Consider the following 9,835-nt stretch of genomic DNA (forward strand, 5'->3'; position numbering starts at 1 on the left):
GTGATGGAAGGAAAAAATAGGCCAGTAAGTTTAGGGTATTGGCAAGACAATGACTGAGATAATGGACTATGGAGTTTAATGTGACTTCAAAGAGAAACAAGGGCAGAGTGGGTTAATGGATAAGGAAAAGTAGAGTAGCGGGGTCTAAGGACCTTGTGTGGTGAGGCACAGAGCAGGTGTGCAAGTGGACTGGAATGAGGGAGTTGTGGTCAGAGCAGGAGATTGAAGAAGTGACAAGATCCAGGTGCCACTGAGAGGTGGGTGCTGGAAGTGGTGAAGTAGATTAAGGCATTGAGATGCCAGAAGGTTGACTAGGTCATCCATGGGTACAGTAACACTTCTCCGGAGGATGACAGGGTTGAGGTGTGAGGGAATACTAGGAGCAAGAAGGGAAAGTCCTTGGGGAACAAGAAGGATTTTCCAGAGACCAGTGGACAAGAACAACACTACCTGAACTTCAGAGGAGCAGCCATTTTTACAAGAATGCTTGGGGATGCATTAGGGAATGAGGAGGCAGCCACACCCACATCCTAATCTTGGGTATGTAGGGTGTGGAAAAGGACTTAAGAGGGCTACAAGAAAGGCTGAGGCAGGAGAATGGCGTAAACCCGGGAGGCGGAGCTTGCAGTGAGCTGAGATCTGGCCACTGCACTCCAGTCCGGGCGACAGAGCGAGACTCCGCCTAAAAAAAAAAAAAAAAAAGAAAAGCAGTGCTCTCTGGGTAAAGAAGAGTTTTAATTCAGGCAAGGAGATGGAGGAGAAAATATCAGGGTTGAGATACCAAGATCTCCTGAGATAAGCTGAGGCAGCAGAAGTCACCAGGCAAAAAGAGGTGATGCTTCAACGTGAGTATGTTTGGGTCACAGCTTGTGAAAAGAATTGCCATTAAAATGATTTCCAAATCAGCGTCTGTCTCTAGAAAGTGCTATTCCTTTTTCAAAGATGCACACATACTCCCAACTCTAATTGTCCTTCACTTTCAGTGGTGGCCCTCTGCGTGTGTGCTCTGGCTCTAGAGAACAATGCCTACCCAGCACTATTTTCTCCATGCTCAGGGCTGTCCTTGGGCTTCTTTCGTTCTAGCTGCTGTTTGCTGAGTCTGGCATGATATTTACCTTCATCTCTTTATTTCCCAGTTTACCAAACACCATGGTTTTAAAAGAACCCCTCGCCCACCCCCATCACCACCACCAAGGATTGCTTTAGGCCAGTGTTCTCTGGATGGTTTTCTCTATGTCTCTGTCTCATCCCATCATTTGACCTTGACTTTGTATTGTCCTGCAGTGATTTTCTCTGTGCCATTTTACCTCTGCTTCACTTCTGCTTGGGTATCCACCCTCTGTTTTCACCCATTCTCGGTACCTCCAGAGCAATGTGGGGGTTAGTGGGTAGTGAGAGTGCCTCCAAGGTTAACAGGTGCACAGTAGTGTAACTGACATCTGCTATTTATAAAAGAGATGACATAGAACTAAACTCTCAGGTCTTTTATTTGCACCTTGGATGATGAAACAAATTCTGTAGTTAACATTAAGAAAAACAAGTCAACATGTAAACAGTAAAAGTGAATTTACCAACTTTTCCTTTTGCCTTCCCAGAAACTCTTTTTTTCTTTCACTGTGACTTGATTACTAATTCTAATCTAGAAACTAATTCTGGCAAATAGTGGCAGACACTTGTGATTATCCATTTGTCAAGATGATTACTAATTCTAATCTAGCATTCTATATTATTATTTTTCTCATTACCCAGGAAGTATACTCATACCACATAGTGGATAGGCCAACTAGAACACAAATCCAATCAGGTGTAAAAAATGTACTTTGGGCCCGGTGCGGTGGCTCACACCTGTAATCCCAGCACTTTGGGAGGCCAAGGTGGGAGGATTGCTTGAGCACAGGAGTTCGAGATTAGCCTAGGCAATACAGTGAGGCTTCATCTCTACCAAAAATTTTTTAAATTTACCTGGGTGTGGTGGCATGTGCCTGTGGTCCCAGCAACTCAGGAGGCTAAGGCAGAAGGATGGCTTGAGCTTGAGAAATTGAGACTGCAGTGAACCATAGTGGCACCACTGCACTCCAGTCTGGGTGACAGAGTAAGATATTGTCTCAAACAAAACAAAACAAAACAAAAGGTACTTAGCAAACTGGTTTCACTATGCAGCAGGATGGCTTAGTCGCGTAAGTTACTGCCATCTGAATATTTCCAACCAAAAATCTCCTCATAATTTTTAATTCATCAAATTCAGTGTTCTCTCTTTCATTTTGTTTTGTTATTATTGTTTTGGATTTTGTTGCTCCTTTTGTTAGAGCCCTCAATATTTTCTGGGTGGTTCTGTGACTGGATTGACTCTATCATTAGCACTATGTGTATTATTGTCTATCACCTGAAATACTTACAAATGGTCTCAAACACACCAGTTGCTGCCTATTAGAACATGCCTCATTTGAGGAACTGGAAGATTGTCTAATATTAGAGAAAGTCCCATGATACAGGCAATCAGGAATTACTAAATTCAAATCAAAGCTTCAATAGCAACTCAATGGGTTCATCATTTGCTCTTTAGCAACACAAAATAAATTAAGGCATAATTAACTGTTGCTAAGGGAGATTTACTCCTAAATTATCAAGCTATGTAACTCCAGAATCTCCCTAATATCAAAGGCCCATGTTAGGAAACTGTGTAGAAACACAGACTTGAAGGTACCCAACCAGTATCAGTTTTAAAATCTCATTGCTACTACCTGAGACAAGGTAAAAAATTACCTTTTTCCTTATAGGTACAACTTAATTTGGTTAAATCAGACTAAAGCGAAGGACTTACACTCCTTGATCAAGGGAAGAGTTTTCTTACTTTCTCTTTCTCCTGCTAGATATGACCAGGTATGCACATGTATACTTTACACTTGAAGGGAACTGACCTTAAGGTGAAACCTTTGACAAGAAGAGCGGGAAAGGGAAGGAAAGAGCAAGGGTCCATGTTGGCATCATTGAGCTTCTGAAATTAACCAGCTCCGGGTTTGTTCAGCCATCCAAGGATGGAACTCAACACTTTGTTTAGCCATTCAAGGTGCAACTTAAAAGTCCTGAGTTTAGTCCTAAAATTTCAGTTTTGTGAAATAACAAATTTCTTTATGTTTAAGTCAGTTTGATAAGTTGTTATGGTTGTGGTGATTGTTGTTGTTGTTACTTGCCACAGAAAGCATCAAAAGTGCCACAGGGACTTATTAGTTCCTGACCCATGTAACGAAGGGCCCCCACCAAGAATGTGTGCATCATTGCCGGGGTAAATCCTGCCAACTTTTTCTTCATTTCACTCAACCCGATTCTTGATAAGGGGCTGTCAATGCTTTGGGTTAGCTATACTCTAGCTCTTTTTTGCCTCATTTTCTCTAGCTCCCAGAAATCTATTCTCTAAATATACCTTTCCCTTTAAATAGAATTGAAGCTAAAATCAAATCAACCTAATACTTTCAAAATATTATGAAGCCCGTTTCAGGATGGCCTGAAGGAGGACTGTCAGATCCTTCAGTAGGAAAAATATACTCTAGACTTGTTTTCTGGAGTCAGCAAGACTCTGAGAAGAAACCTGTGGAATTTTTTCAGTGTCAGCACTGCCTCTGAATATCTGTACCCTCATCTCAGGCCCTATTATCCTTGCAGAAATTCTTGGTCCGTATATTACCTTATATCTTGTCAGTGAGTGGATGGGGCTGGATTTTGGGTCAGAGACATCTAAACGGCTGAAATAATTCCATTGGGAGTTTGCTGAGGTTACTGTTTTTGATCAAATTGGAAGATTCTCCAGCCAATATTTCTTTTTTTTTTTTTTTTTTGAGACAGCGTCTCACTCATCACCCAGGCTGGAGTACAGTGGTACAATCACAGCTCACTGCAGCCTTGACCTCCTGGGCTCAAGTGATCCTCCTGCCTCAGTCTCCTGGGTAGGTGGGACTACAAGTATGCACCACCATGCCCGGCTAATCTTTTAATTTTTGTGTAGAGACTGGGTCTTGCTATATTGCCCAGACTGGTCTCAAACTCCTGGGCTCAAGCAATCCTTCTATCTTGGCTTCCCAAAGTGCTGAGATTATAGGTATGAGCCATTGGGACTGGCTTTCCAGCCAATATTTCTTCGAATACTTTTTCTACTTCATTCTCTTTCTCCTCTCTTTCTGGAGCTCTAAATATATATATGTTAGATTGCTTGATATTATCCCACAGGATTTTTAGGCCCTATTCTTCTACTTACTCTAATCTTTTTTTTCACTCTGACTAAATAATATCCATTGACTTGTCTTCAAGTTCACTGATGATTTCTTATATATTTATTTATTATGTTTTTTGGGTTTTTTTTTTTGAGACAGAGCCTTGCCCTGTCACCCAGGCTGGAGTGCAGTGGCGTGATCTCAGCACACTGCAACTTCTGCCTACTTGGTTCAAGCAATTCTCCTGCCTCAACCTCCCGAGTAACTGGTATTACAGGTGCCTGCCACCATACCCAGCCAAATTTTGTATTTTTAGTAGAGATAGGGTTTCACTATGTTGGCCAGGCTGGTCTTGAAATCCTGACCTTAAGTGATCTGCCCACCTCTGCCTCCCAAAGTGCTGGAATTACAGGTGTGAACCACTACATCAGCCTCACTGATTTCTTGTTGTGTTCATTATGCTGTTAATTCCAAACTAATGCATTTTCAATGTCAGATATTGTATCTTTCAGTTTCAGGATTTCCATTCGGTTATTTTTTAAAGTTTCCATAGCTGTCTTAAAATTTTCCATCTCTTCACCTACTACAGATGTATTTTCCTATAGACTCTTTAACTTATTTATTATAGTTATTAAGTCTTTCATAATTCTAACATCTGGGTCACTTGTGAGTCTATGTTTATCGATTATTGTTTCTCTTCACTGTAGGTTACATTTTCCTGATTCTTTGAACAATTAGTAATTTTTAAAAATTGTATGCTGATAATTTTGGATGATATTAAAAAGACTTTGGAGCCTGCTATCTTCCTTAGAAAAAAGTTGACATTTGTTCTAGCAAGTGGTTCAATTACTAGCATAGTTTCTTGATCCTATGCAGTAATGCCATTCAATAGAACTTCCATGATGATAGAAATATTCTGTGGTCTGTGCAGTCCAGTATAATAGCCATTAACCACATGTGTCTACGAACATTTGAAATGTGGCTAGTGTGACTGAGGAACTATATTTTAAAATTTACTTCGTTTTAATTAAATGTGAAATACTATGTGTGCCTAGAGGTTACTATATTACATAATACAGCTGTGAAGAATTGGTTTTAGGCTTTGTCAGGGTGGGCCTATTTTGGTTTTGCCTTTATTCCTAGGGCATAGGCTTTAGTCCTGGTGAGTAATCATTACTCCTTGTGTGGTCTCAGTGGAAAGCCTTAGGTGTTCTCCAGAGCCCTCTAACTTGGTGAGAACTAAACCCTAAGCACCATCTGCTCAACGCAAGACAACACCCCCTTTTAGTCTTCCAGCTGTTATTTTTCCCTCAGCTCCTTGAACCTCACCCTGAGGCACAGTTTAGGAGTCAGGGAAGTTTGTACACAGATTTGGGAGCACCCCAATCTGAGACTCCCTCCTTTGTGAGATTCCCTCCTTCCCAATCTCCTGCTACTGTAGAAGCCCCAAATTTTAACCTCTAACTTTAGAAAGCTCAGTAGAACTGCCAGTTTCTGCTGAGCTCTACCTCTGTCCACTGCAGGAAATGGATAGTGCTATCAAAGGAAAACCTGATAAATGTGTATCTCGCCATATGTGATTTCCTTTTTCAAGGGTCATGTCTTCTTCAGTTTTTGTCTGCAGAACCAAACCATGTTGGCTGGTTTCAAGGACCTTCAAACAGGTTTTGTTGTTTTCATTGTGTTTTGGGTCCAGAATTTACCATTGTCTTTGGCAGAAGGGTTAGTTAGATGTAATTTACTTGGCCATTACTAGAAGCTAGAACTTATCTGAATGGCCAAAATTAGGCACTGAAATACTGAGTTTGATGGGAAAACTTGGCTACACTCTCCTCCACTGCCATGTCTATTTGCATCAGAAGGGGCTCAGTATTTGCTGAACAAATCCTGAAAGCTGAAAACTTTCTTGAAAGACTCATACTTTGAAGCATTATCAGTTATTCATAATTTAGAATGGAGAATCCTTTCCTGAAAGTGGGTTTTAATATGGGTTAATGAGAAAGAACAGGAGCTTCTTGGGTGTATCTGTCTTCTTCTTGCCAAGTGGCAGAAAATCTGCCATGATTTTTCCTTAAGTGAAAAGATAATTTATCAACCAGCTTAGGTTAAAATTCCACGGTAAGATTGACTCCAGGCATAGCTGGATTTAGGGCTCATATATAGTGTTATTAGAACACAGGTTTTTTTGCTTTTTTTGTTCTCAGCTTTGAGATCTGCCAATTGCATTGTTATAATTAATCCCAGCTTCCTGTGGCCACAAGAGGATGGTAGCAGCTTCAGCCACACATCTTCTCTGGTGCACATTATAGAGGGAAAAGTGAGACCCTCTTTCCTGGAAGTACCTGGAAAGATCTCACTGCCTCTCATGGGTTCCACCTGGGTCATGTTCCCATCCCTGAATTGGTCATGTGGTCATGAAATAGGATAAAATGATTGGTCCAGGTGTGATTCACATGCTCCACCCCACAGACTAAGAAGTGTCATTTCTTCGGATCCCCAAGGACTAAGAGGAGAGTGGGAGAAGTTCTCCTGATAAATATCTTGGTTCTTTGTTAGAGATATCCTGGGGCAGAAACAACAGAAGCTCACTAAAATGGGTACTGGAGGAGAATGGAACGAAGATGCATAGTGGGGGTTAAAAGCTTACACATTGGAGAAGCAGAGAACCTAAAAGAGAAATGCTGACTCTTTCCATTTTGCCCCTTGGCTCCAGGCTGCTGGAAGCAGGTGCTGGGCGGTATCACTGCTTCATGGTTAGCATGCTTGGGGACCTGCAGTGAGTGAAATCCATGAAATTTACACACTGCGGTGGTATCTTTAAAAGGTATCAGGTGGAGAATAGCTTTTAATGTGGAATCCAGACCTCCAATTAGAGGCTTATTCCACTTGCTAAATTTGGTTTGGGTTCAATGCCCACTGACCTCTTGTCCTAGAGAATTTCAACACCGGAATGAATATGCAGGAACAAATCCTCCTTTCCCCTGCCCTTTCTAATGGTACATAATCTCTATAGCATTAGAAATCTGAATTATTTTTCCAGATAAAATTGCCAGGCCCTTCTCTCAATTCTTTCTATTAGTGAGGAAGCAATCCAAGGAAAAAAGAAGCCAGTGCCAAGTGCAGCCATGCCCTGAATGTTCGCTCAGCTTAGGCAGCATCTGACCAGCATCCCCCATGGCTCCAAATCAACGAACAGCTTTTAGGGTAGGGAGAATTGCCTTTTATCTCTCCTTTCAGAATGCCAGAGAAAACATAGAGGACCCTAGAGACCAGTGGAAAATACCTTGGGAATCCCTAATTCACTCAGTCCTCATTGGTTGCTCCTAAGCACCTTCTAATTTAAAGTTTTGAGTAGCCTAAAGAAGGACTTCCCCTTATAACTAGGAGGACTCTCCCTGATTTTTAAACAATGTCTGCACTTTTTAGGGACTTACATTTTTCTCCAATAAACAGGCTTCACTCTTGCCACAAAAAACAAGCATGGGTGTGCAAATTTTAAGTATTAGCACCAAGCTTTTCCACCTTAGATAGCCTCTAGCTGACCAGTGACTAACTGGGAAGTCACTGCTCACAGGATCTCAGGCTTTCTCTGTCCCTACAAATAAATACTAATAAAATAGAAATACATTTTTAACCAATTTCAAAATGCAACAGGGCAGGTGCCTCCTGGAAGGAAAAAGTCCTGCAGCTCCCTTCATATTGCTATTCCCCATGTGATAAACCCCTAGTCCTTCCAGGAAATTATTCTGATCCTTGCTTGTTTCATGAAACGACCAGTTCCCTTCCCTGAGTTTCACTTTCCTGAGGAGCTGCTCTCTGGAAGGGCCAACTGTTCTGCATCCTGCACTGGGGACATTCGGGTGGGTTCCCACTCCCACTACCCACCTTGCTTCTTCACCTTCTCTGCTCTCCTACTGCCCTGAGGACACCTGCTGCTCACTGCATTCCCACTGTGTTTGTTTCCCCCATAAGATTACTGGCCAGGTGCTGTAATCTTTGGTTTGCTGGGCAATTGCCTTGGTGCAGTTGCTGTGACCTGCATTCTTGAAGAAGCAGACTTCTTCATTATTCATGATGGCCTGGAGGTCCAGTTACCAGCAGCGGTCCACCGCAGAGGCCAAACTGAAACTTGTTTAGCCAGTTTCCTTCTTTCCCTGGGCTGCTGCAAAACTGACACAAATGGACTAACAAAAACTCTGAGAGTTTCTGTGTTCCCAGGAATGAATCCCACCAGAACAAGCCTCGGTCTGTTGCTAAACTCTGATTCTCATTTCCTACCCCTCACCTCCCTTTGCTACAAAGCTATGGACCATCAAGTTTTAATGCAGTGTTGAGCTGTTGATTAAAACAGCATGTTATCTTCTGAATGTCAGACAACATATGACAATAAAGTAGGCATAAAATATCAGGAAAACAAATGTGCCCCTGCGTCTGCACTGGATGCAAACACAAAATGGCTGAACTTTAAAAGCTTCCATGTTCCTAAGAAGTCTTAGAGCATTAGAATTGATGATGGTGATTAGGTTGCTTTTCAGAGCAGCAAAATCTGTATAACTGAATCCCCATGGGTTTAGCCATTCTCAGCCCAGGCATATTAACTTGGCCCGCTGTGAGTCTGCTTGTATATACACACACGCAGTATTTAACCTTGAGTGCAGTGGGCCCCAAATTAAAACCATATTTTGTTAGCATCACATGTTCCAGCCGTGACAGTATTTATCAAAGGGGAAGCTGCTGGATTTATTGAAAGAAATGAACTTCGCCAGGGTCTGGCAGACTCGACCCCAGTAGGGAGTTGTTATTTTTACCCTCTGTGCCCAGCAGTGCTGTTGCTGTTGGCTCAAGGCTGTTTGCTCACTTTGGGCACAGTTTGCTACGGATCCCTCTCTGCTGGTCCAGTGTGCTTGCCTTCCAGCAGCCTGCACCTCGTGGGATGTCATCAGCTCCACCTCCATGTATTCTTCAAAACCTTGTTTATGTTCCCTTCTTTTCTGTGAAGTCTTTGCCACCTAAACCCAAGGTCACTTCTTCTTCCTCTGATCTCGCCAGTCTGGGTCCGAGAACAGCTGGTAGAAATGCAGATTCTCAGGCTCCGCCCCAGACATCCTGAATCTGCATGTTACCAAGATCCATGGGGGCATTCAAGGGCACATGGAAGTGTAAGAGGTTCTGCTCTGCCTCCACTTACCATCTCTACTAGGATCTCTCAGCAGGAGTCTTGCTACCCTGACAGGGGCTTTGGAAATGCAGAAATCGTTGGAAATCGTTTTTGGCTGTCATCGTGTTGAGTGGTGGGCAGGAGGACTACTAGCATCCACGAGTGGGGTTGATGCTGGACAGCCTGCGATGTACAGTACAGTCTCATATAGGGAAGAATTGGTTCATATGTCACACAACTTTCTAAAGAGCTGCCAGGCAGTCTGGTGGGTGAAAAACCTATTTTTAATTATTTGAGCTGGGAATCTAATTCCTGTTTACACACAAAGTTTTTTGTTTGTTTGTTTGTTTTTGAGATGGAGTGTGCTCTGTCACCCAGGCTGGAGTGCAGTGGCGTGATCTTGGCTCACTGCAAACTCTGCCTCCCAGGTTCACACCATTCTCCTGCCTCAGCCTCCCTAGCTGGGACTACA

General features: G+C 42.6%; 1 long non-coding RNA gene across 1 annotated transcript; it reads right to left on the reverse strand.

The window, feature by feature from the left end:
- Window positions 1-4,739: 4,739 nt before the first annotated feature.
- Window positions 4,740-9,625, reverse strand: LOC117097158. The gene is made up of 2 exons (XR_004442843.1): window positions 9,394-9,625; window positions 4,740-6,976 (listed from the first exon to the last, which is right to left on the reverse strand). It is a non-coding gene; the product is annotated as an uncharacterized LOC117097158 (long non-coding RNA).
- Window positions 9,626-9,835: the final 210 nt, after the last annotated feature.

Source organism: Trachypithecus francoisi, unplaced genomic scaffold (assembly GCF_009764315.1).
Source record: "Trachypithecus francoisi isolate TF-2019V2 unplaced genomic scaffold, Tfra_2.0 Lachesis_group15, whole genome shotgun sequence".
NCBI classification, from domain to species: Eukaryota; Metazoa; Chordata; class Mammalia; order Primates; family Cercopithecidae; genus Trachypithecus; species Trachypithecus francoisi.